At 48.6% G+C, this 25,885-nt stretch overlaps 1 long non-coding RNA gene across 1 annotated transcript; it reads right to left on the bottom strand.

The window, feature by feature from the left end:
* Positions 1–10,193: 10,193 nt before the first annotated feature.
* Positions 10,194–25,870, bottom strand: LOC122938179. The gene is made up of 3 exons (XR_006389986.1): positions 25,842–25,870; positions 15,724–16,109; positions 10,194–11,500 (listed from the first exon to the last, which is right to left on the bottom strand). It is a non-coding gene; the product is annotated as an uncharacterized LOC122938179 (long non-coding RNA).
* Between the last annotated feature and the right edge of the window lie 15 nt (positions 25,871–25,885).

Raw genomic sequence — 25,885 nt, 5'->3', positions numbered from 1 at the left:
GTATAAACCTGTGGTCCTTAACCCCATAGGGACACAGCCTTATTTCACCTTAAGGACCAGGCCATTTTTTGCAAATCTGACCACTGTCACTTTAAGTGCTGATAACTTTAAAACGCTTTGACTTATCCAGGCCGTTCTGAGATTGTTTTTTCGTCACATATTGTACTTCATGACAGTGGTAAAATGAAGTCAAAAAAATATTTTTTTTGCACAAAATAATACCTAATTTACCCAAAAATTGCAAAAATTTGCAAATTTCAAAGTTTCAGTTTCTCTACTTCTGTAATACATAGTAATACCCCCAAAAATTGTGATGACTTTACATTCCCCATATGTCTACTTCATGTTTGTAGCATTTTGGGAATGATATTTTATTTTTTGGGGATGTTACAAGGCTTAGAAGTTTAGAAGCAAATTTTGAAATTTTTCAGAAATCTTCAAAATCCCACTTTTTATGGACCAGTTCAGGTTTGAAGTCATATTGTGAGGCTTAGATAATAGAAACCTCCCAAAAATGACCCCATCTAAGAAACTACACCCCTCAAGGTATTCAAAACTGATTTTACATACGTCGTTAACCCTTTAGGTGTTGCACAAGAGTTATTGGCAAATGGGGAAGAAATTTGAGAATTTCATTTTTTTGTCTAATTTTCCATTTTAACCCATTTTTTCTACTAACAAAGCAACGGTTAACTGACAAACAAGACTGTATCTTTATTGCCCTGACTCTGCCGTTTACAGAAACACCCAATATGTGGCCGTAAACTACTGTACGGCCACACAGCGGGGCGTAGAGTGAAAGGTGCGCAGTTTGGTTTTTGGAGGGCTGATTTTTATGGACCGGTTTATTTACACTGTGTCCTGTTTCAACCCCCCTGATGCACCCCTGGAGTAGAAACTCCCTAAAAGTGACCCCATCTAAGAAAGTACACCCCTCAAGGTATTCAAAACTGATTTTACATACGTCGTTAACCCTTTAGGTGTTGCGCAAGAGTTATTGACAAATGGGGATGAAATTTGAGAATTAGATTTTTTTGTCTAATTTTCCATTTTAACCAATTTTTTCCACTAACAAAGCAAGGGTTAACAGCCAAACAAGACTGTATCTTTATTGCCCTGACTCTGCCGTTTACAGAAACACCCAATATGTGGCCGTAAACTACTGTACGGCCACACAGCGGGGCGTAGAGTGAAAGGTGCGCCGTTTGGTTTTTGGAGGGCTGATTTTTATGGACCGGTTTATTTACACCGTGTCCTGTTTCAACCCCCCTGATGCACCCCTGGAGTAGAAACTCCCTAAAAGTGACCCCATTTTGGAAACTATGGGATAAGGTGGCATTATTTGGGGGACTATTTTTAGGGTACATATGATTTTTGGTTGCTCTATATTACATTTTTGTGAGGCAAGGTTACCAAAAATTGAGATTCTGAAATTTCATCTCCATTTGCCATTAACTGTTGAGGAACACCTAAAGGGTTAATAAAGTTTGTATAATCAGTTTTGAATACCTTGAGGGGTGTAGTTTCTTAGATGGGGTCACTTTTAGGGAGTTTTTACTCTAGGGGGGCATCAGGGGGGCTTCAAAAGGGACATGGTGTCAATAAAAAAGGCCATCAAAATCGGCCTTCCAGAAACCATGTCGGTCCTTTCCTTTTGCGGCCTCCCTTTTACTGATACAGCAGTTTACGACCACAAATATGGCATTTCTGTAAACTGCAGTATCAGGGTAATAAATATTAACTTTTGTTTGGTTGTTAACCCTTGTTTTGTTACCGGAAAAAACGGATTGAAATGAAAAAGTGCCAAAAATTGAGTTTTTGGCACCGTTTTCATTATTTTTTTTTAACCGTGTTAATCTGGGGGGTTAGGTCATGGGATATTTTTATAGAGGAGATTCTTACGGACGCGGCGATACCTAATAAGTCTACTTTTTTTACATTTATTTGGGTTTTAGACTATATTATCCTTTTTGATACAAAAAAAATAATTTTGTATCTCTAAAGTCTAAGTGTCATTTTTTTTTCTTTTTTATTATCCGATTATCTTATGTGGGGGCTTATTTTTTGCGGGACGAGCGGACGGTTTTATTGGCACTATTTTGGGGGCTATATGACTTTTTGATCGCTTGCTATTAAACTTTTTGTTATGTAAGGTGACAAAAAAAAAACTTTTTTTGCACCTTTTTTTTTTTTTTTCCTTGACCGTGTTAATCTGGGGGGTTAGGTCATGGGGTATTTTTATAGAGGAGATTATTACCGACACGGCAATACCTAATATGTATACTTTTAATAAATTATTTTAGTTTTTTTGGGTGTCTCAAGTCTGAGAACCAGTTTTTTTTTATCCGATGTCAGTCCTAAATTGGGATATAAATTTAGTACTCCATGGAAGTGTGATACTCCCTGAAGCAACCAATAATGCAGAGGCCCGGATGATCGGGGCACGTGTCACATTGAGTTGTGGTGTCCTTCCGTATCCCCCTCCTGTGACACACTCTGCACCTTTTTTGGGTTCGTCCCTTCTTTCCAGTATGGGGGACCACACCTGGAAAGTGTTGGCCAGGGACGATCCGGGCGCCTACAGTTCCCGAGGTACTCCGGCCTGCTCTTTCCCGGTCCGAAAAGATCAGGGCCTTGAGGACTGCCTCATAGAACTGGAGGAATGTCCCTGTGCTGCCAGCGCTTCGGGATAGTACAAAAGAGTTGTACATGGCAACCTGCACCAAGTAGACCGCAACTTTTTTGTACCATGCCCGGGTTTTGCGCATGGCGTTATATGGCTTGAGGACTTGATCAGAGAGATCAACTCCTCCCATATACCGATTGTAGGCGACGATACAATCGGGCTTGAGGACCGTTGCCGCGGTACCTCGCACAGGGACAGGGGTGATGCCGTTACCATGAATTGTGGACAGCATAAGGACATCCCTCTTGTCCTTATACCTGACCAGCAACAGGTTTCCAGTGGTAAGGGCACGGGTCTCACCCCTGGGGATAGGTACCTGGAGGGGGAGGGCAGGGAGGCCGCGTTGATTTTTCCGCACGGTCCCACAAGCGAACGTGGATCTGGCGGCAAGGGACTGGAACAAGGGGATACTGGTATAAAAGTTATCCACGTACAGGTGGTAACCCTTATCCAGCAGTGGGTACATAAGGTCCCACACAAGTTTCCCGGTAACACCCAGAGTGGGGGGACATTCTGGGGGTTGAATCCGGGAATCTCGCCCCTCGTATATACGAAATTTGTAAGTGTACCCTGAGGTACTCTCACAAATTTTGTATAGCTTCACGCCATACCTCGCCCGCTTGGAGGGCACATACTGGCGGAAAATGAGTCTCCCCTTGAACGCAATGAGAGACTCATCAACCGCGACCTCTCTTCCAGGTACATAGGCCTCCATGAATTTGGCCCCAAAGTGATCGATGACCGGCCGTATCTTATACAGACGGTCATGGGCAGGATCACCTCGGGGGGGACATGCTGCATTATCGGAATAATGCAGACATTTCCGGATGGCCTCAAACCGGGAGCGTGTCATGGCCGTACTGTAAAGTGGGGTCTGGTATAGGACGTCCCCACTCCAGTACAGCCTGACACTGGGTTTCTTGACCAGGCCCATATGCAGCACGAGGCCCCAAAATGTCCTCATTTCGGCTGCACTGACCGGCGTCCAGCCACCGGGCCTGGCCAAAAAGGAGCCCGGGTGTTGAGCGACGAACTGTTGGGCGTACAGATTCGTCTGCTCCACCATCAGATTTACCAGTGGGTCACTGAAAAAATGACGAAAAAAGTCATATTCAGTGTAGCCCACTGTGGAAATCTGGATTCCTGATTGGCCTACAAAATCAGGAATCACGGGCTCGTATCGCTCTGGGCTACACCAGACAAATTCACCGGCAGGGTGCTCCGGTGGATTTAACTGGTGGGCCGGGAAACCAGTACGAGCCCCAGAGCTGCTCGTACTAGGCTGGGCCACAGGGTCCCTAACATGGCGGTCCCCTTGCTCCGCCTGGCGGCGTCTCCGCCGCCTTGGGGGCTCATCATCATCGCTAGATGATGAGGAGGATGCGGATGACAACAGGAATGTGGGGTCATCCTCATCCTCACTGGGACTCTCGGAGTCGGAGGCAAGCTGGGCGTATGCCTCCTCGGCCGAGAACGTCCGGCGGGCCATAGGGGAGTGTGTGTCTGCGTGTGTATGTGCGTGTGTGGAAATCTTTATTTTGTGTGCGTGTGTGTGGGGGCACGGGTGTTCACGAACTCACCCTAAAACTAAAAAAAAAAAAAAAAACTGACTAAAAAAAAGGCCAAAAAATGTGAAAAAAAATATTCAAAACCGCTGATCAACCGTCCGAAGTTGATCAGCGGTGGGGTGTGCGATGCGCTAACAGTGGCCGGACGCTAAGAGTGCCGGCCACAGTCAGCGTACACAAAAAAAAAAAAATCCTGCACCCCAAAAAAGTGGGGGGGCAGGGGGGGGGCAAGTGGCAGCACCCCTGGGGGGTCTAGGGTCACACAGCTGTGCTGTGGACCCCAGACACCCTAACTAGGGTGATGCAATGAAAAGTAAAAAAAATAACTTTCCCTTTTTTTCCCTGCCTAACCCAAACTTTCCCTAGCTGTCCCTATGTACCTGATGGGGGGGTGCTGGTGGCAGAGATCGGGTCCTGGGGGCACAGATCGGGTGCAGGTAGCGGTGCAGCGGTGGCAGCAGACACGTGCAGGCAGCTCCTCTCTCCTCCGGCTCCGGAACACAAAAGGAAGAGGAGAGGAGCGCCTGCCTCTTTTGAATCTGCCGCCGGACCGCCCACTGACCAATCAGAAAGCGATCCTGAGTGGTGATGTCACCATCACCACTCAGGATCGCTGGATGGTGATTGGTGGAGTGAAATCACACCACCATCACCATCCTGTTCCGGGTTATCGGGTACTTCAGAGACCCGAATAACCCGGAAACGCAGAAAACCGCAGGTCTGAATTGACCTGCGGTTTTCTGCGATCGCCAACATGGGGGGGTCACAGGACCCCCCGGCGCATTTGCCCCAGGTGCCTGCTCAATGATTTGAGCAGGCACCGGGTTCCGATCACCGCCCGCCGAGCGGCGGTGATCGGAACCATTCATGACGTACCGGTAGGTCATGTGTCCTTAAGTACCAGGACATCATGACGTACCGGTACGTCATGTGTCCTTAAGAGGTTAAGTGGTTAAGGAGTTAAAAATGAGTCATCAAATTTCTAGGGGAAAACTGGACTTTCAGATGGTAAATATCCCAAAAAAATTAATATCTGCTAATTCACTCATTTCTCCTGTGTAGACCCAATGGTGTCACCCATAGTAAACATAGTAACATAGGCTGAAAAAAACATCTGTTCAGACTGTTACCCTGCATTTTTCCAAATTGTTGGGGAAAAAATTCCTTCCCGACTCCAATCAGAATAACTCCCTGGATCAACGACCCCTCTCTAATAGCTATAGCCTGTAATATTATTACACTCCAGAAATACATCCAGGCCCCTCTCTAGTAGCTATAGCCTGTAATATTATTACGCTCCAGAAATACATCCAGGCCCCTCTCTAGTAGCTATAGCCTGTAATATTATTACACTCCAGAAATACATCCAGGCCCCTCCTGAATTCATTTATTGTACTCACCATCACCACCTCCTCAGGCAGAGAGTTCCATAGTCTCACTGCTCTTACCGTAAAGAATCCTCTTCTATGTTTGTGTACAAACCTTCTTTCCTCCAGACGCAGAGGATGTCCCCTCGTCACAGTCACCGTCCTGGGGATAAATAGATGATGGGAGAGATCTCTGTACTGACCCCTGATATATTTATACATAGTAATTAGATCTCCCCTCAGTCGTCTTTTTTCTAAAGTGAATAACTCTAATTTTGATAATCTTTCAGGGTACTGTAGTTGCCCCATTCCAGTTATTACTTTAGTTGCCCTCCTCTGGACCCTCTCCAGCTCTGCTATGTCTGCCTTGTTCACAGGAGCCCAGAACTGTACACAGTCCTCCATGTGTGGTCTGACTAGCGATTTGTAAAGTGGTAGGACTATGTTCTTATCACCGGCATCTATGCCCCTTTTGATGCAGCCCATTATCTTATTGGCCTTGGCAGCAGCTGCCTGACACTGGTTTCTACAGCTTAGTTTGCGGTTCACTAAAATTCCTAGGTCTTTTCCATGTCAGTGTTACCGAGTGTTTTACCATTTAGTATGGACAACACAGGCCACTAGTTCTTCAATCCCTCCATTTAATGAGAAAAAGAGGTCACAGGTTTTATTATTTTAGACAATAGTTTTATCTTTTTATAATCCTGAGGTTTAGAGAAAAGCAAGGGCGGACTGGTAGAAAATACAACGACTCTCTGGCGGAATATATATTTCAGCGATGCTAGACTATGAGGTTTATACATTTTATGACTGCTTTATACATATTCAATCCAAACCCAGCATTGTATGATTTAGCGTTTTTATACATTAATAACAAATTAATTTGATGGAAAGCTAAGAATGCGTTGCAGCTGACGTTTGTGGGTGGCCAAAGTCCTGCTGAGTGACGGATGGTTTGCATGGTGAGCTTTTACCCTGAGAAACGTTCTACAGAAAATTATAAACACTCTTTAAAATATTTCAAAAATGTGCCCATTGCTTTCACCGAGTGATCATCATCGTTTAGGATGAGAATGAAAATATGTCGCATTTACTCTATACATCGGCCTAGAATGTTGTATCACGTTTTAGATATATTTATGAAGCAAATGTGCCAAAAAGAATAATCCGCTGCACCTCACTCGAGCAGGTGGCTTGGTGGGTAAGGAGGCATTATTATTCAATTGAAACCGCCGTCTTTACACAGGGTTAATATATTTTCCCCATAGTCTGTTGTCAATTCTGCATTGATTTAACCCCTTAAGGACACAGCCTAGTTTGGTATTTAAAGGGGTTGTTTCACTTTAGCAAATGGCACTTATAATGTAGAGAAATGTAATACAAGGCACTTACTAATGTATTGGGATTGTCCATATTGCCTCCTTTGCTGGCTGGATTCATTTTTCCATCACATTATACACTGCTTGTTTCCATGGTTATGACCACCCTGCAATCCATCAGTGATGGCCATGCTTGCACACTATAGGAAAAAGTGCTGGCTACTCTTGGTGTGATCTTTATTGGGCAGTCACGCCGGGGGAGGGTAATAATAACTGTCTTAACTTTTCTCCACTTGTACACAATCTGTTTGACTGTGAATTGGTGGAGTCCGAGTTTAGAGACGTTTTTGTAACCTTTGGAAGCCTAATGAGCATCAGCAACTCTTCTCCTGAGTTCCTTACATATTTTCTTTGTTTGTGCTATAATACACTTCAACAAACGTGTTGTGCAGATCAGACGTTGATAGATCCCTGTTGTTTAAATAAAATAGGCAGGGGCGGACTGAGAACTTAAAGTTGCCTAGAAAAAATACTAAAAGTGGCCCCGTTTTGTACTCGGGTCCAAATTGATGGAAGGCAAGGCCAGCAATACCACATAGTGGCACATTATACCACACCAACAGAGCCAAATATCACAGTCTATCACAAAATACTGCCAGCAGCACAAAGTACATCCCCAAAAACTTCCACTGGCCGGCCGTGAGGAGGGCTCAGACGGCCCTCTGGGCATCAGCCCACTGGGAACTTTCCTTGTAAGGTCTATGTCCAATCCGCCCCTGAAAATAGGTCATACAGTCACCCCTGATTGTTATCCCATTGATTGAAAACACCTGACTCTAATTTCACCTTGAAACTATCTGCTAATCCTAAAGGTTTACATACTTTTGCTACTCACAAACATGATTTTTTAGGATTTGTATGAAAATCTGATGGTTTTAGGCAAAATTTATGCTGAAAGATAGAAAATTCTGAAGGGTTCAAACAGGGGCATAGCTAAAGGCTCATGGGCCCTGGTTCAAGAGTTCAGCTCTTGAATCAGGGCCCATGCTTTGTGGCAAGGGGCAGGAGTGCACCTAGCCTTTCTGCTGCCTTAGGCCTTTTTCCCACAAGCGTGTCCGCCCCGTGGTCGTGCTGCGGCCTGCAAAATGCGGGCCGCAATGCATGAGCAAAGTCTGTGGGGCAGCCGCAGTGGATCGCGGACCCATTCACTTGATCAGGCCGTTCCGCAAAAAGATAGGACATGTTCTATCTTTTTGCAGAACGGAAGTACGGGACGAAACCCCACGGAAGCACTTCATAGTGCTTCCCTAGTGCTTCCGTAGGGTTCCGTTCCGCACTATTCCGCATCTCCGGATTTGCGGACCCACGAATACGGCAACGGGGCGCACACAAATGTGTGCCCATGCTGAGGACCTCAAATAGCAGTCCACAATGCACAGGTACTGGCCTTGTGTCTGCTGTTTGCGGATGTGGACCCATTCACTTAAATGAGTCCATAGCATTCAGTCCGCACCTCAAAAAACATAGAACATATTCTAAAAAATTTTTTGCAGTGTGGAGGCACAGACAGAAATCCCACGGAAGCACTCCGTAGTGCTTCCATGGGCTTTCGCTCCGTGCATCCGCACTGCTCCGTATCTTGCAGTTTTCTGACCCATTCAATACAGGCACAGGCCGCACACATACGTGTGAATGAGCCCTTAGGCAAAAATTGAAACAGCATCGCCCCATGCCAAATTCTCAACCTAACTCCTTCCCTCCAGCCCTACCGTTAAAGACATATTACATACAGCTAGTATTAGTACCACACAGATAGCGCCCCCTTCAATAATTATTGGCGCACACTGCCCTAAAAATAACTGCACCCAGCAAATAGTGTCCCTGACACTAAGGCCTCTTTCACACGGGCGTTCCGGATTTGCTTCAGATGCGTTGGGTGTACATTGCGAGTAGGCACTCAATTGCAGTCAGTTTTGAGTGCGATTGCGTTGCGATGTTCAGTTTTTTTCCGCGCGAGTGCAATGTGTTTTGCACCCGCGTGAGAAAAAACTGAATGTGGTACCCAGACCTGAACCCGGACTTCTTCACTGAAGTTCGGGTTTGGGTTAGGTGTTCCATTCAAAAATAACTGAAATAAAGTGGCCTACATGGGAGGGAATGCTCAAAAACCCCGAACTGTCGTGTCAATCACAGCAAAGGGGCAGGGAAGGGGACGTGGTTACCGTGACTTGAAGCAAGTTGGCCGCTCCCTCCGTGACTTCAAGCATGTGTGGAGAAGCGCGTCGGGCAGGGGATTAAAGAACGTTTTTACAGCTTTTGCTTAAACTACCTGCAGGAAGAAAATGATCGTTACAAACACGTTGCTGGCTACTCTCAGGTACTGCTGCCTGCTTGGGATGTTTTTAGGAGGTGACAGGTTCCCTTTTAACAGTGCCCCCAAAGGTAATAATGCCCCCATTGTGCCCATACCAGTAATCATGTTCCCCATAGTCTCCCAGTAGTAATAAATTTCCTTATAATGTGTGCCAGTACAAAAATACCCCCTTATGTGTGCCAACACAAAAAAATACCCCCTTACCTTTCAGTTCAGACCCCAATATCCGACCTCAGATCAGACCCCCATATCAGATCCTCAAATCAGACCCCAATATTATTCGATCTCAGATCAGACCCCCATATCAGATCCTCAAATCAGACCCCCATATCAGATCCTCAAATCAGACCCCCATATCCGACCTCAGATCAGATCCTCAAATCAGACCCCCATATCAGATCCTCAAATCAGACCCCCATATCCGACCTCAGATCAGATCCTCAAATCAGACCCCCATATCCGAACTCAGATCAGACCCCCATATCAAACTTCAGATGAGACCGTCATCGGACCTCCATGTTAGACCCCCCATATCAGAACTCTGATCAGACCCCCAAATCAGACCTGTGGGCCCCCTTGGCTTAAGGGCCCAGTTGCAATTGTGATCACTATGTACCCTATACAGTAACTATGCCACTAGGTTATTATAATTTATTTAAGCGCCATTCATTCCATGTACATATGATAAGGGGTACACATACATAATACAGACAATTGCACTAAGCATGAACCAGACGAGTTACAAACTGGTACAGAAGGAGAGAGGGCCCTGCCCGTGAGGCTTACAATCTACATGGTATGGGAGAAGGACATAGTAGGTGCGGGTGAAGTTGGTCATGGCGGTATAGAGGCAGCAGGGTCACTGGTTGTAGCCTTGTCTGAAGAGATGGGTTTTCAGGTTTCTTTTGAAGGATTCCACTGTAGGTGAGAGTCACAAGCTTTCAAGAACCACTGTATTTTTTATGCATAATAAATTGATTTTTTCACTCAATGACCAAAAAAATTACAAACCCAGAAATGTCGGATTGCTGAAAAACTCCACATACAGTTATATCTCAGGCAGATATGTAATGATTACAGGTGTGGTCTGATTAAACACTGAATCTTGCCACACGAGGGCGTAAAATGACTTCCCTTGTGGCCATATAAAAAAGCTCTCAGAGGGCACTTTTGGGTAGTGTACTCTTGGTGAGAAATCGGTGACTGCTAGTCATGCCTTTATGGTTCACTTCAAGCGATCACAGCACTTTGGGTGCACGCCTAGTTTCGTTCCTAGCTCCACCTCAGGAACATTCCCTTTAATATGTGTATATCGTTAGACAGCACTCCATAGACAGATATTGCGATAATCAGTGACTTTTATTCAGCCGCACATGACATTTATAACAGTAGTTTCAGGCAACGTTTCAGGCTATAAGCAGCCCTTCATCAGGCCTGTACTGGGGTGAAAGACATGTGGACACCGGCGCTAGACATGCCTTTATGACACACTTAAATACATTTTGCCCACTTGACAGACTTCGAGAGGAGGAGGATCATTGGACCGAGAGAAACGGGATGGTCGTTTCACAATTCCCACCATGCCCGGCTGTAGGCTGATAGTTGTAGGCTGTCTGGGCATGCTGGGAGTTGTAGTTTTGCAACAGCTGGAGAGCCGCAGGTTGGCCAGCCCTGGCCTAGGGCCTCCATCCCCAAAGCAGCCTCTGACTGCAAAATTTTAATTTTGACCACATTGATGGAGCTCTAATCCCTCAATGGATGAAGACAACTTATTTTTGAGTCATTTGCATACTTAGATTAAATATTGGGTCCACAGGGAAAATCTAGAATGCATAGAGAACGCCAACTTTTGTTTCCGCTGGACTGTAAGGCAGTTTCATAAGACCAAATGATTTAATTTTCTTGCTCATAATAAGAAAATGCTATTCCAGCCAATGATAGGAAAATAGAAACAGACCTAAATCAAGTATATAAGAATACTAAAGTTATCGTAATAATCAAATAAAGAACACTGGGTATAAAATAAAGAAAAAAAAACAATACTGACCTAAACAGCTTGTGATTAGAGGCCGCAGACGGGTTGCAGTGGTCACATGAATGGTACAGGCCTGCTCCAGGCACGGTGAGGATCGGAGTGGTGGTGAATAAAGTTATTTTATACCACCCACTGCCTATTTTTCTAAAATCTTGGAAAACATTCATGAGAGTGGATTCAATAAATAGTACTGGTATTAATTAAACATGAACAAAATAAACTAATCTACTCTCTGGATATGGCATCAGGGGCGTAGCGAGGGGGGGGGGGAAGCCGGGCACTTACCCCGGGCAGTTAATTTCCATGGTGATGCGGGGAGCCGTCTGCTCCCTGCTTCACCCTTCTGCTGATCTCCGGCGCTCCCCCCTTAGGTCGCACATTGTGCTGCTGGCTGTGTGGAAGGAGTGGTGAAAGTCTGGGAATCAGCCTCCTGCACAGCCAGCAGTGCGATGTATGTGTGGGAGCGCGTCCTGTTGCAGGGGACGCAGGATGTGCCGGCCATCAGGGAAACAGGTATTTGTGTTTTTTTTTTTTTTATGGAGCTGGAGAGAGCAGTAGGGGGCACAAGGAGGACATAATTACAGTGAGGGACCCCGGGGCACAAGGAGGATATAACCACAGTGAGGAGCACAAGGAGGACATAACTACGGTGAGGGGACACAAGGAGGACATAACTACTGTGAAGGGTGTAAGAAGGTACAAGGAATCATCTTTGATGATAGCTACGTGTCACCGAGGTTCCTGGTCTCGGTGGAGTAAGAGCCGGTTTTTATGTGTCAGCAGCAGTTGCTGTATGACACCTTAATACTTATTATGGCTGTATTGCTGATCCGGGACAACTCTTACTGGGAGTAGTCAAAGTGCTGGGTGGGTGACTACTCCCCATGTTACAGGCCGGGTTTTGCCAGGCCTAATAACCAGCCAGCACTGCCAGGTGAGGAGGATTGCCTCAGTCTGACAGTGGTGCTCAGGAGGTGTATGTGTTGGGATCTGAGGTTGTGCCGTGCTGGAGGGCTGAGACCTGTCTGTAAGGGAAACAGGCCCCCTAAAAGCCTGCTATGGACTGCTGGAGGCAGAACTGCCAACAAGGTGATTTTTGATATGTGGACTTACCATTGTGTGTGAACTAACACCAAGACTGCAAAGTGACGTTTTGTTTTTGCTTTATGTGTGAAAACACACGGAAGTTTGATTTAAGAACTGGTAATTTGCCTCTGTACTGCGTCCGCACACCCCGTCTACCAGAACGAATCCCTACAGGGAGAACAAGGAGGATATAACCACAATGAGGGGCACAAGGAGGATGTAACTACTGTGAGGGGGCACAAGGAGGACATAACTACTGTGAGGGGCACAAGGAGGACATAACCACAGTGAGGGGCACAAGGAGGATGTAACTACTGTGAAGGGGCACAAGGAGGACATAACCAGAGTGAGGAGCACAAGGAGGACATAACTACTGTGAGGGGCACAAGGAGGACATAACTACTGTGAGGAGCACAAGGAGGATATAACCACAGTGAGGTGCAGAAGGAGGCCATAGCTACTGTGAGGGGGTACAAGGAGGACATAACTACTGTGAGGGGGCACAAGGAGGACATAACCAGAGTGAGGGGCACAAGGAGGATATAATCACAGTGAAGAGGCACAAGGAGGACATAACTACTGTGAAGGGACCACTTGGAGGACATAAGTAACAAAGGTAGGCATAAATACTGAGAGGGGACATAATGTGATCATATCTGCTGTAAAGGAGTCAGGGGGGAACTAACTCTCCTTAGGGAGAGAACACCTTAATCAGTGTGAGGAGACTTATAGGCCGTACATGCTCCTCTGGAATTCTGTAAAGGAGGCACAATGTGGACATTAGTACTGTGTGGTAGCATTAAGGGGAAATGTCCTAGATTACCCTGTTATACATTGGGATGGCTCAGTCTTACAGGACCAGCACAGCGCCCCCTTGTAGGCATTTACCAGGTACAGTCACCATCCCTTCCTTATGTGATTATACTTTTTGCTTTATTACCACAGGGACCTTGTTCCGGATCTAGAGGACATCAAGCCAGGACCAGTTATTCCGGATCTAAAGGACAGGACCAGTTCTTTCTTTCATTTATTGCAAGGAGTATTGGTACCGCCATGTACCTCATGATAGATTTTATTAGGTGGGACTGGGTGAGTATAGTTATGCATTGGGCGGAGTTAGAGGAGTGGCTTAGTGTTTAAAAAATTTGCCGTGGCAGAATAGCCACCTTAATGTAAATTTAAAGGGACACTGACAGGCCCAATTAGCATATTTAGGTATATATATGTCAGTACAGGTCTTCTAAAGTCTATTAAAATCATCTAAGTAGCCCCCGTGTCCACCTTATAAATACCGAAATATAAAGTTTTATAACCTGCTTGTCCGGTCACCAATCTGCCAAAGGGGCGGCGTTTCATGTCAAAATGCGCCCAGCCAGCCGCTCCCAACTGCCGTTCTGAAGCCCCGCCCAGCTCATCAATATTCACTTAGCTGGGCGGCGGCTACAACTCTCCCACCTCAGGTGCCCGGCGCATGCGCATAAAGCAGAGGCTGCAGCGCTCTGTACGCAGGCGCGATGTGACCCCGGCCGGGCACATTCGCTGAAGATTGGACGGAGGACGTGCCCAGAGGATTGAATGGGCCATGCGCAGGATCGTGAGTCGGGAGAGTTGTAGCCGCCGCCCAGCGAAGTGAATATTGATGAGCTGGGCGGGGCTTCAGAACGGCAGTTGGGAGCGGCTGGCTGGGCGCATTTTGACATGAAACGCCGCCCCTTTGGCAGATTGGTGACCGGACAAGCAGGTTATAAAACTTTATATTTCGGTATTTATAAGGTGGACACGGGGGCTACTTAGATGATTTTAATAGACTTTAGAAGACCTGTACTGACATATATATACCTAAATATGCTAATTGGGCCTGTCAGTGTCCCTTTAAGTGGCAAGTGTAATTGGGGGGTGCACAATGCTGAATCCTTGCCCCGGGTGCAGGAAAGCCTAGCTACACCTCTGGATATGGATTCCGCCAGTGAATTCAGTGTGAATCAGCAGATTAGGGAGAAGGAAAGAGGTCTGATAATTTGAGAAATGATTGTCGCTTGTATAATCCACAGGATTGCAGATGTAAAAATAAGTATGTACAGTATTGCAGAATGTGAAATGTGACCTTAGCTGCCGAACAGATAATCATAATGCACATTTTGATCAGAGAAGTTCCCCGGTTTCCTCCGGGTTCCCCGGTTTCCTCCCACACTCCAAACACATACAGATAGGCTTAGATTGTGATCCCCATAGGGGACAGCGTGATACTAATGTCTGTAAAGCGCTGCGGAATATAGTAGCGCTATATAAGTGCATAAAATAAAGAAATTAAATAATAAATATGGTTTCTCTATGTTTACTGTGTCATTTGAAGATGTTCCATAGTAACATCAATAGGAGAGCGGGTGATCAAGGTGTTTGACATATAGTTACTTGACCAAAAATGAAAGCAATCTATTAGGGAAAACACATTGGGGGTCATTTACTAACCAGAAATACGCCTATATTAGGCGTATTTCTGACGCAGATTGCGGCGAATTTGCGACTATTCCCCGCTCACACTAGGTCTAAAAAAGTGGGTGGGGAAGGGGACAGGCTGATTTAGGCGTAAAAAATGGTCTAAATGTAAGACAGCTCGGAAGCTGGATATGCTGAAGTCATATAGAGGCCGGCGCCTCTTCATAACTTTGGTGGATCCACCGCCAGCGCACGGCCTCATTAAGATTGACGTCTAAAGCGCCGATCTTAATAAATGACCCCCCCCCCCTTTATCTTTGTGACTTTAAATATTGCCATTGATCACACGCTATAATATGAAAATGGTTTACGGTGGGCAATAAATAAAACATTACCAAATACACCATGTAAAATAAGGGAAATGTTTGGGGTCATTTATCAAACTGGTGTAAAGTAGAACTGGCTCAGTTGTCCATAGCAACCAATCAGATTCCACCTTTCATTTCTCACAGCTCCTTTGGAAAATGAAAGGTGGAATCTGATTGGTTGCTATGGGCAACTGAGCCAGTTCTACTTTACACCAGTTTGATAAATCTCCCCAAAAGTCTATAAAAAAAAAAAAAAAGGGGGGAAAGGAACGAAAATTATTAAAGGGGTTATCCAGGAACTGATAATGATGACCTATCCTCAGGACTATCACATCGGCAGGGGTCCGAGTCCCAGCACCTCTGCTGATCAGCTTCAGGAAGCTGCTGCGCTCACCAGAGCTCTGCTCCTGGCAGCTTTCCAAGGCGCCATCGGGCACAGAGCCGGAGCTGCAGGCACAAACTAACCCCTCCCCCCGCAACTTACCCGATGTTCTTCCAGCCGTTTTTTTAAAATCTTTGTCAGCAGTAGGGGTGTGGCCTAGCAGAGTTGGGTGCGTGGCCAACGTGTTTTGGGGGTGAACCAAGTGGCACAGGTAATGATGTACTATGCCAGGATTTAGCCAAACTGCACGGACACAGGCAGGAGCAGTGATTGTGAGCCCCAGTAGGGACAGGGACTGACTTGCATGATGACAATCTCTATACAGTTTGGACATTTTTTTTAACTTTATATAAAATAAAATAAAAATATGGATTTTCTATTCTTCACCCCAAACCTCTTCATGGTCACTTTCCTGGAATATTCTCTGTTGGCCACAGCTTATATGAAGATGGAATTGACATTTAAAGGGCAGCACCAGATGCTCAGTCCTGTGAAAGCATTAAAGACAGAATTCAGGTAACCAGGAATAAGGCGGTCTGTGTACATATAGAGTCAAGCCAAATGAACCGATAAAAACCATTGCAGGACAAAAAAAGGATATACAGCTGAAGAAGGAGAGGTGACCCAAACAGCCCTAAAAACTAATAAAATGTCCTGGACAAAGGACATCATTACAGCAGACATGTGTCATCTGTGCAATGTAGTGAACAGCTACAGACACGGAATATATCATGAGCGGAATCAGCTGAGTCTGTGTTGTCACACTTTATGCCATATTTGTCCAATGTCACATGTTGCTTGATACATTTACCTTAAAGGAAGTCAGTCACCATAATTTCACCTCATACACTGCTTACATGGCGCTGTAGCGTAACTATACATGTGTCAAATGTCACCTTTGTTCTTTTGTTATGACATTGACCAGCAGCAAAAACGCAGTTTTATTGATATGCAAATGAGAGCTCGCAAGTGCCCAGGGGCGGCGTGCGGGCTGTAAGTGCCCGGGGGCGGCGTGCGGGCTGTAAGTGCCCGGGGGCGGCGTGCGGGCTGTAAGTGCCCGGGGGCGGCGTGCGGGCTGTAAGTGCCCGGGGGCCGGCGTGCGGGCTGTAAGTGCCCGGGGGCCGGCGTGCGGGCTGTAAGTGCCCGGGGGCGGCGTCCGGGCTCTAAGTGCCCGGGGGCGGCGTGCGGGCTCTAAGTGCCCGGGGGCGGCGTGCGGGCTCTAAGTGCCCGGGGGCGGAGTGCGGGCTCTAAGTGCCCGGGGGCGGAGTGCGGGCTCTAAGTGCCCGGGGGCGGAGTGCGGGCTCTAAGTGCCCAGGGGCGGCGTGCGGGCTCTAAGTGCCCAGGCCGCTCTGCCTTCTTCTCAGGTAAACTCCTCCCTCGCATCATCCAGTGGCCGAGATCCCGTAACGGTGCAGTTCACCACAGGGTCCAAGCATGTGTACTGTGATTACCATTGTGGGCAGCGGCATCGCTCCATGCAGTGCGCATGCGCCGGCGGGTTTTCGGCCAGCACACTAGATGACGCAAGGGGCTTACAGGGCGGGCTGGGGTGGGGTGTGAGAAGGATGAGCGACCTGGGCACTTACAGCCCGAACGCTGCTCCTGTGCACTTGTGAGCCCTCATTTGCATATAAAACTGTGTTTTTGCTGCTGGTGAACTTCAGAGCAAAACAACACAGATACCATTTGAATCATGTACATTTATGCTACAGCGCTATGTAAGCGGTGTATAAAGTCAAATTGTGGTGACTGACTCCCTTTAAACTTGGCACTTTTGTCTAGAAAAGGTATCCAGTTTTCTACTGCACTGGAGTGGGATTGCAACTTTTTTTGTGACTTAAAAAAAAAAAAAAAGTCTAAGTGATAAATCTGGTAGCTCATTAACATAGCTAACCACGCCCAGTCCCCAACTCATATTTCAAAACTGGAGCGAGTGGTGTAAAAACGCAAAAAGTCACGAAATCTAATCACAAGTAAGCTCGAGAAATCACAAAAGCCTCAGTAACTTTTGAAGCCAGAATACTGGAGTAAAGGCAAGTGGACAGTCGGTATACACGCATCCCACATTAGAGTTAGGACATCCCAGAGTTATGTTACTACACTCTTTTACCCCGCTACATCCTGTTAAGTGTATGTGTATTGTCATTCTGTATAATCTAACATTGCATTCTTCATTATATGCATTTTCTAGGCCTGTTTCATGTATTTGCTGTAGTTTTCCATGTACACCAGCAGGTGGCAGCAATGTGTGACCAGGAACCTAGTGTCAGTTTAGTGTTTCTAAACTGGAATAGTACATTCCAGTTTAGCTCCCCCTCTATGAGCAGAAGTGGGCTGGCCCATGTCCTGTCTCATGGGGAGGAGAGGAAGTTCTAGTTAGGCCTCATGCACACGACCGTTGTGTGCATCCGTGGCCGTTGTGCCGTTTTCCGTTTTTTTTCACGGACCCATTGACTTTCAATGGGTCCGTGGAAAAATCGGAAAATGCACAGTTTGGCAGCCGCATCCGTGATCCGTGTTTCCTGGCCGTGAAAAAAATATGACCTGTCCTATTTTTTGCACGGCCAACGGTTCACGGACCCATTCAAGTCAATGGGTCCGTGAAAATCACGGATGCACACAAGATTGTCATCCGTGTCCGTGATCCGTGTCCGTGATCCGTGTCCGTTTTTTCCTATCATTTCAATGGCAAACTTGACTTAGATTTTTTTTTCATTTTTCATGTCCGTGGATCCTCCAAAAAACAAGGAAGACCCACGGACGAAAAAACGGTCACGGATTACGGACCAACGGAACCCCCGTTTTGCGGACAGTGAAAAAATACTGTCGTGTGCATGAGGCCTTAGTGTGCCAGCTACCCCGGCCTGGGGAAGGCTGTGCTGGTAGGAGCTCCCAGTTCTAGGGATCCCAAACCAAGATCTTGTCTCGGTTGAGGCCAAAAGATCTCCATTCCCAGTCTGAGCCCTTCAGCCTCAGCTGGTTGACAAGCAGGCAGCACCTCCAATCCTCCAGGAAGAGCATTCCCTGTGAGCCACGCTGTGAGTACTTATCCAGAGACCAGGAGAAGCCAAATTCCTCCTCAGCTAGTCAGGCCCACACCAAGCAGAAGATAGATACCTGCCATATTCTCCAGGCAAATTATAGAAGCCAAATGCCTGCTGGGACCTAAAAGACTATTGCTGTATCTCATATGGATTAACCACTACAGGACCACCGTAAGCAGGATTGCGTCCTGGCAGCGGCCCTGAAATCTCGCGAGACGCGAGATTTCCTGTGAACGCGCGTTCACAGGAACTGCAGGTAAACAAGCTGATCTACAGCCTGCCAGCGGCGATCATTCGCTGGCAGGCTGTAGATGCGATTTTTTTAACCCCTAAAAGGTATATTAGACGCTGATTTGATAACAGCGTCTAATATACCTGCTTCCTGGTCCTCTGGTGGTCCCTTTTGCTTGGATCGACCACCAGAGGACACAGGCAGCTCTGTAAAGTAGCACCAAACACCACTACACTACACCCCCCCCCCCTTGTCACTTATTAACCCCTTATTAACCCCTGATCACACCATATAGACTCCCTGATCACCCCCCTGTCATTGATCACCCCCCTGTCATTGATCACCCCCTGTCAGGCTCCATTCAGACGCCCGTATGTGTTCTGCGAAAACCTGTTTAAACTCTGCTAACCAAAGTGGTCTGCACAAAGTCTGACTATAGAAGCCTTTTTCATGGACGTTACACAAAGGACATTTACCACCTATCCCCAGGTCCTCTGCGGTGAGGACCTCACAATCATACTGTTAGAATTGAGTCCTTGTCTTGGCTCTTCTGTGCCTGGTGTCCTGCTCTTACCTGCCATGCTCGTAGCCACTTTCTCCAGGCTCCTTCTCCCCACTGGTGGTCTCCTGCTCTTGCTGCTGTTTGTGTTGACTCCTTCTCAAACAGCGTAAATGCCTCAATACATCCCCTCTCTGGTCATGTCCAGCTGTCAAAGACCCTTCCCCCATCCTCCTGGGTCTAAGCTATAAGCTTTAGTTGTCAAGTAGATACTAAGATGTTCTTCTGCCGAGATCTCCCATCTTGATGTGTCCTTGTTCTTGACATTGGCTGTTCTGACATACTGCTTGCCCACCATGCTTCTGCTTGCCCCAACCCCAGCCTATTATTTCCAATACTTTTGGCCAGTCCTGACCTCTCCCTGCCTGACTGCATCTCCTGCCTTCTTTCTTGGTACACTAAGGGGGCTACACTAATGTGATGGGGGCACTAAGGGGGCTACATTATTGTGAGGGGGCACTAAGGGGGCTACACTAATGTGATGGGGGCACTAAGGGGGCTTTATTGTGAGGGGGCACTAAGGGGGCTACACTAATGTGAGGGGGCACTAAGGGGGCTACACTATTGTAAGGGGGCTACACTATTGTAAGGGGGCTACACTATTGTGAGGGGGCACTAAGGGGCCTACACTATTGTGAGGGGGCACTAAGGGGGCTACACTATTGTGAGGGGGCACTAAGGGGGCTACATTATTGTGAGGGGGCACTAAGGGGGCTACACTAATCTGATGGGGGCACTAAGGGGGCTTTATTGTGAGGGGGCACTAAGGGGGCTACACTAATGTGAGGGGGCACTAAGGGGGCTACACTATTGTAAGGGGGCTACACTATTGTAAGGGGGCTACACTATTGTGAGGGGGCACTAAGGGGGCTACACTATTGTGAGGGGGCACTAAGGGGGCTACACTATTGTGAGGGGGCACTAAGGGGGCTACACTATTGTGAGGGGGGCACTAAGGGGGCTACACTATTGTGAGGGGGCACTGAGGGGGCTACACTATTGTGAGGGGGCACTAAGGGGGCTACACTATTGTGAGGGGGCACTAAGGGGGCTACACTGTTGTGAGGGGGCACTAAGGGGGCTACACTATTGTGAGGGGGCACTAAGGGGGCTACACTATTGTGAGGGGGCACTAAGGGGGCTACACTATTGTGAGGGGGCACTAAGGAGGCTACACTATTGTGAGGGGGCACTAAGGGGGCTACACTATTGTGAGGGGGCACTAAGGGGGCTACACTATTGTGATGGGGGCACTAAGGGGGCTACACTATTGTGAGGGGGCACTAAGGGGGCTACACTATTGTGAGGGGACACTAAGGGGGCTACACTATTGTGAGGGGACACTAAAGGGGCTACACTATTGTGAGGGGACACTAAGGGGGCTACACTATTGTGAGGGGGCACTAAGGGGGCTACACTATTGTGAGGGGGCACTAAGGGGGCTACACTATTGTGAGGGGGCACTAAGGGGGCTACACTAATGTGAGGGGGCACTAAGGGGGCTACACTAATGTGAGGGGGCACTAAGGGGCTATACTATTGTGAGGGGGGCACTAAGGGGCTACACTATTGTGAGGGGACACTAAGGGGGCTACACTATTGTGAGGGGGCTACACTATTGTGAGGGGACACTAAGAGGGCTACACTATTGTGAGGGGGCACTAAGGGGGCTACACTGTTGTGAGGGGGCACTAAGGGGGCTACACTAATGTGATGGGGGCACTAAGGGGGCTACATTATTGTGAGGGGGCACTAAGGGGGCTACACTGATGTGAGGGGGCCCTAAGGGGGCTACACTATTGTGAGGGGACACTAAGGGGGCTACACTATTGTGAGGGGGCACTAAGAGGGCTACACTGTTGTGAGGGGGCACTAAGGGGGCTACACTATTGTGAGGGGACACTAAGGGGGCTACACTATTGTGAGGGGACACTAAGGGGGCTACACTATTGTGAGGGGGCACTAAGGGGGCTACACTATTGTGAGGGGACACTAAGGGGGCTACACTATGTTGAGGGGGCACTAAGGGGGCTACACTATTGTGAGGGGGCACTAAGGGCCTACACTATTGTGAGGGGACACTAAGGGGGCTACACTATTGTGAGGGGACACTAAGGGGGCTACAGTATTGTGAGGGGACACTAAGGGGCCTACACTATGTTGAGGGGGCACTAAGGGGGCTACACTATTGTGAGGGGCACTAAGGGGGCTACACTATTGTGAGGGGGCACTAAGGGGGCTACACTAATGTGAGGGGACACTAAGGGGGCTACACTATTGTAAGGGCACTAAGGGGGCTACACTATTGTGAGGGGACACTAAGGGGCCTACACTATGTTGAGGGGGCACTAAGGGGGCTACACTATTGGGAGGGGACACTAAGGGGGCTACACTATTGTGAGGGGGCACTAAGGGGGCTACACTATTGTGAGGGGGCACTAAGGGGGCTACACTATTGTGAGGGGGCACTAAGGGGGCTACACTAATGTGAGGGGGCACTAAGGGGGCTATACTATTGTGAGGGGGCACTAAGGGGCTACACTATTGTGAGGGGACACTAAGGGGGCTACACTATTGTGAGGGGGCACTAAGGGGGCTACACTATTGTGAGGGGACACTAAGAGGGCTACACTATTGTGAGGGGGCACTAAGGGGGCTACACTGTTGTGAGGGGGCACTAAGGGGGCTACACTAATGTGATGGGGGCACTAAGGGGGCTACACTATTGTGAGGGGGCACTAAGGGGGCTACACTAATGTGAGGGGGCACTAAGGGGGCTACACTATTGTGAGGGGACACTAAGGGGGCTACACTATTGTGAGGGGGCACTAAGAGGGCTACACTGTTGTGAGGGGGCACTAAGGGGGCTACACTATTGTGAGGGGACACTAAGGGGGCTACACTATTGTGAGGGGGCACTAAGGGGGCTACACTATTGTGAGGGGGCACTAAGGGGGCTACACTATTGTGAGGGGGCACTAAGGGGGCTACACTATTGTGAGGGGGCACTAAGGGGGCTACACTATTGTGAGGGGGCACTAAGGGGGCTACACTAATGTGATGGGGGCACTAAGGGGGCTACACTATAGTGATGGGGCACTAAGGGGGCTACAGTATTGTGAGGGGGCACTAAGGGGGCTACACTATTGTGAGGGGGCACTAAGGGGGCTACACTATTGTGAGGGGGCACTAAGGGGGCTACACTATTGTAAAGTGGGCACTAAGGGGCTACACTATTGTGAGGGGGCACTAAGGGGGCTACACTATTGTGAGGGGGCACTAAGGGGCTATACTATTGTGAGGGGGCACTAAGGGGCTACACTATTGTGAGGGGACACTAAGGGGGCTACACTATTGTGAGGGGGCTACACTATTGTGAGGGGACACTAAGAGGGCTACACTATTGTGAGGGGGCACTAAGGGGGCTACACTGTTGTGAGGGGGCACTAAGGGGGCTACACTAATGTGATGGGGGCACTAAGGGGGCTACATTATTGTGAGGGGGCACTAAGGGGGCTACACTGATGTGAGGGGGCACTAAGGGGGCTACACTATTGTGAGGGGACACTAAGGGGGCTACACTATTGTGAGGGGGCACTAAGAGGGCTACACTGTTGTGAGGGGGCACTAAGGGGGCTACACTATTGTGAGGGGACACTAAGGGGGCTACACTATTGTGAGGGGACACTAAGGGGGCTACACTATTGTGAGGGGGCACTAAGGGCGCTACACTATTGTGAGGGGACACTAAGGGGGCTACACTATGTTGAGGGGGCACTAAGGGGGCTACACTATTGTGAGGGGGCACTAAGGGCCTACACTATTGTGAGGGGACACTAAGGGGGCTACACTATTGTGAGGGGACACTAAGGGGGCTACAGTATTGTGAGGGGACACTAAGGGGCCTACACTATGTTGAGGGGGCACTAAGGGGGCTACACTATTGTGAGGGGCACTAAGGGGGCTACACTATTGTGAGGGGGCACTAAGGGGGCTACACTAATGTGAGGGGACACTAAGGGGGCTACACTATTGTAAGGGCACTAAGGGGGCTACACTATTGTGAGGGGACACTAAGGGGCCTACACTATGTTGAGGGGGCACTAAGGGGGCTACACTATTGGGAGGGGACACTAAGGGGGCTACACTATTGTGAGGGGGCACTAAGGGGGCTACACTATTGTGAGGGGGCACTAAGGGGGCTACACTATTGTGAGGGGGCACTAAGGGGGCTACACTAATGTGAGGGGGCACTAAGGGGGCTATACTATTGTGAGGGGACACTAAGGGGGCTACACTATTGTGAGGGGGCACTAAGGGGGCTACACTATTGTGAGGGGACACTAAGAGGGCTACACTATTGTGAGGGGGCACTAAGGGGGCTCCACTGTTGTGAGGGGGCACTAAGGGGGCTACACTAATGTGATGGGGGCACTAAGGGGGCTACACTATTGTGAGGGGGCACTAAGGGGGCTACACTAATGTGAGGGGGCACTAAGGGGGCTACACTATTGTGAGGGGACACTAAGGGGGCTACACTATTGTGAGGGGGCACTAAGAGGGCTACACTGTTGTGAGGGGGCACTAAGAGGGCTACACTGTTGTGAGGGGGCACTAAGGGGGCTACACTATTGTGAGGGGACACTAAGGGGGCTACACTATTGTGAGGGGGCACTAAGGGGGCTACACTATTGTGAGGGGGCACTAAGGGGGCTACACTATTGTGAGGGGGCACTAAGGGGGCTACACTATTGTGAGGGGGCACTAAGGGGGCTACACTATTGTGAGGGGGCACTAAGGGGGCTACACTAATGTGATGGGGGCACTAAGGGGGCTACACTATAGTGATGGGGCACTAAGGGGGCTACAGTATTGTGAGGGGGCACTAATGGGGCTACACTATTGTGAGGGGGCACTAAGGGGGCTACACTATTGTGAGGGGGCACTAAGGGGGCTACACTATTGTAAAGTGGGCACTAAGGGGGCTACACTATTGTGAGGGGGCACTAAGGGGGCTACACTATTGTGAGGGGGCACTAAGGGGGCTACACTATTGTGAGGGGGCACTAAGGGGGCTACACTATTGTAAAGGGGGCACTAAGGGGGCTACACTATTGTGAGGGGGCACTAAGGGGGCTACACTATTGTGAGGGGGCACTAAGGGGGCTACACTAATGTGATGGGGGCACTAAGGGGGCTACACTATAGTGATGGGGCACTAAGGGGGCTACAGTATTGTGAGGGGGCACTAAGGGGGCTACACTATTGTGAGGGGGCACTAAGGGGGCTACACTATTGTGAGGGGGCACTAAGGGGGCTACACTATTGTGAGGGGGCACTAAGGGGGCTACACTATTGTGAGGGGGCACTAAGGGGGCTACACTATTGTGAGGGGGCACTAAGGGGGCTACACTATTGTAAAGGGGGCACTAAGGGGGCTACACTATTGTGAGGGGGCACTAAGGGGGCTACACTATTGTGAGGGGGCACTAAGGGGGCTACACTAATGTGATGGGGGCACTAAGGGGGCTACACTATAGTGATGGGGCACTAAGGGGGCTACAGTATTGTGAGGGGGCACTAAGGGGGCTACACTATTGTGAGGGGGCACTAAGGGGGCTACACTATTGTGAGGGGGCACTAAGGGGGCTACACTATTGTAAAGGGGGCACTAAGGGGGCTACACTATTGTGAGGGGGCACTAAGGGGGCTACACTGTTGTGAGGGGGCACTAAGGGGCTACACTATTGTGAGGGGGCACTAAGGGGCTACACTATTGTGAGGGGGCACTAAGGGGGCTACACTGTTGTGAGGGGGCACTAAGGGGGCTACACTATTGTGAGGGGGCACTAAGGGGGCTACACTATTGTGAGGGGGCACTAAGGGGGCTACACTATTGTGAGGGGGCACTAAGGGGGCTACACTATTGTGAGGGGGCACTAAGGGGGCTACACTATTGTGAGGGGGCACTAAGGGGGCTACACTAATGTGAGGGGGGCACTAAGGGGGCTGTTGTGTCGTATGATGGCGCCCGCAGAATGTTGTGGCATCTGTTATAAATGGCAGAGCCTAACCATGCAGGTTTAACCCTTCAATGCTAGGTGAGCCTCTCACAGCACAGGGGTAACATCCATTTACAGGGACCAGTCACAATTTCTACAACCTGTGTATTGGGGTAAAGCCGCAGATTCTCCTCTACATTCCCCATTAACGTTTATTAATGACAGGGTAAGGTGTGTGCCGCACATACTCTATGCCGCATACCACACAGGTAAGAAGAGACTGTGCGACATTATATACACGTCAAGCGACAGTTTTAACCAGGACTCCAGTGACAGTTAACCCCTTGCATTCCCTCCTCAGTTCTCCTCTCTCATACACATACCTGAGCCAATCACTGGTCCTTACACTTCCGGAGACGCCCCGTGA

This window comes from Bufo gargarizans, chromosome 5 (genome assembly GCF_014858855.1).
Source record: "Bufo gargarizans isolate SCDJY-AF-19 chromosome 5, ASM1485885v1, whole genome shotgun sequence".
Taxonomy (NCBI): Eukaryota; Metazoa; Chordata; class Amphibia; order Anura; family Bufonidae; genus Bufo; species Bufo gargarizans.
This window is presented reverse-complemented; position numbering and strand designations above follow the sequence as displayed.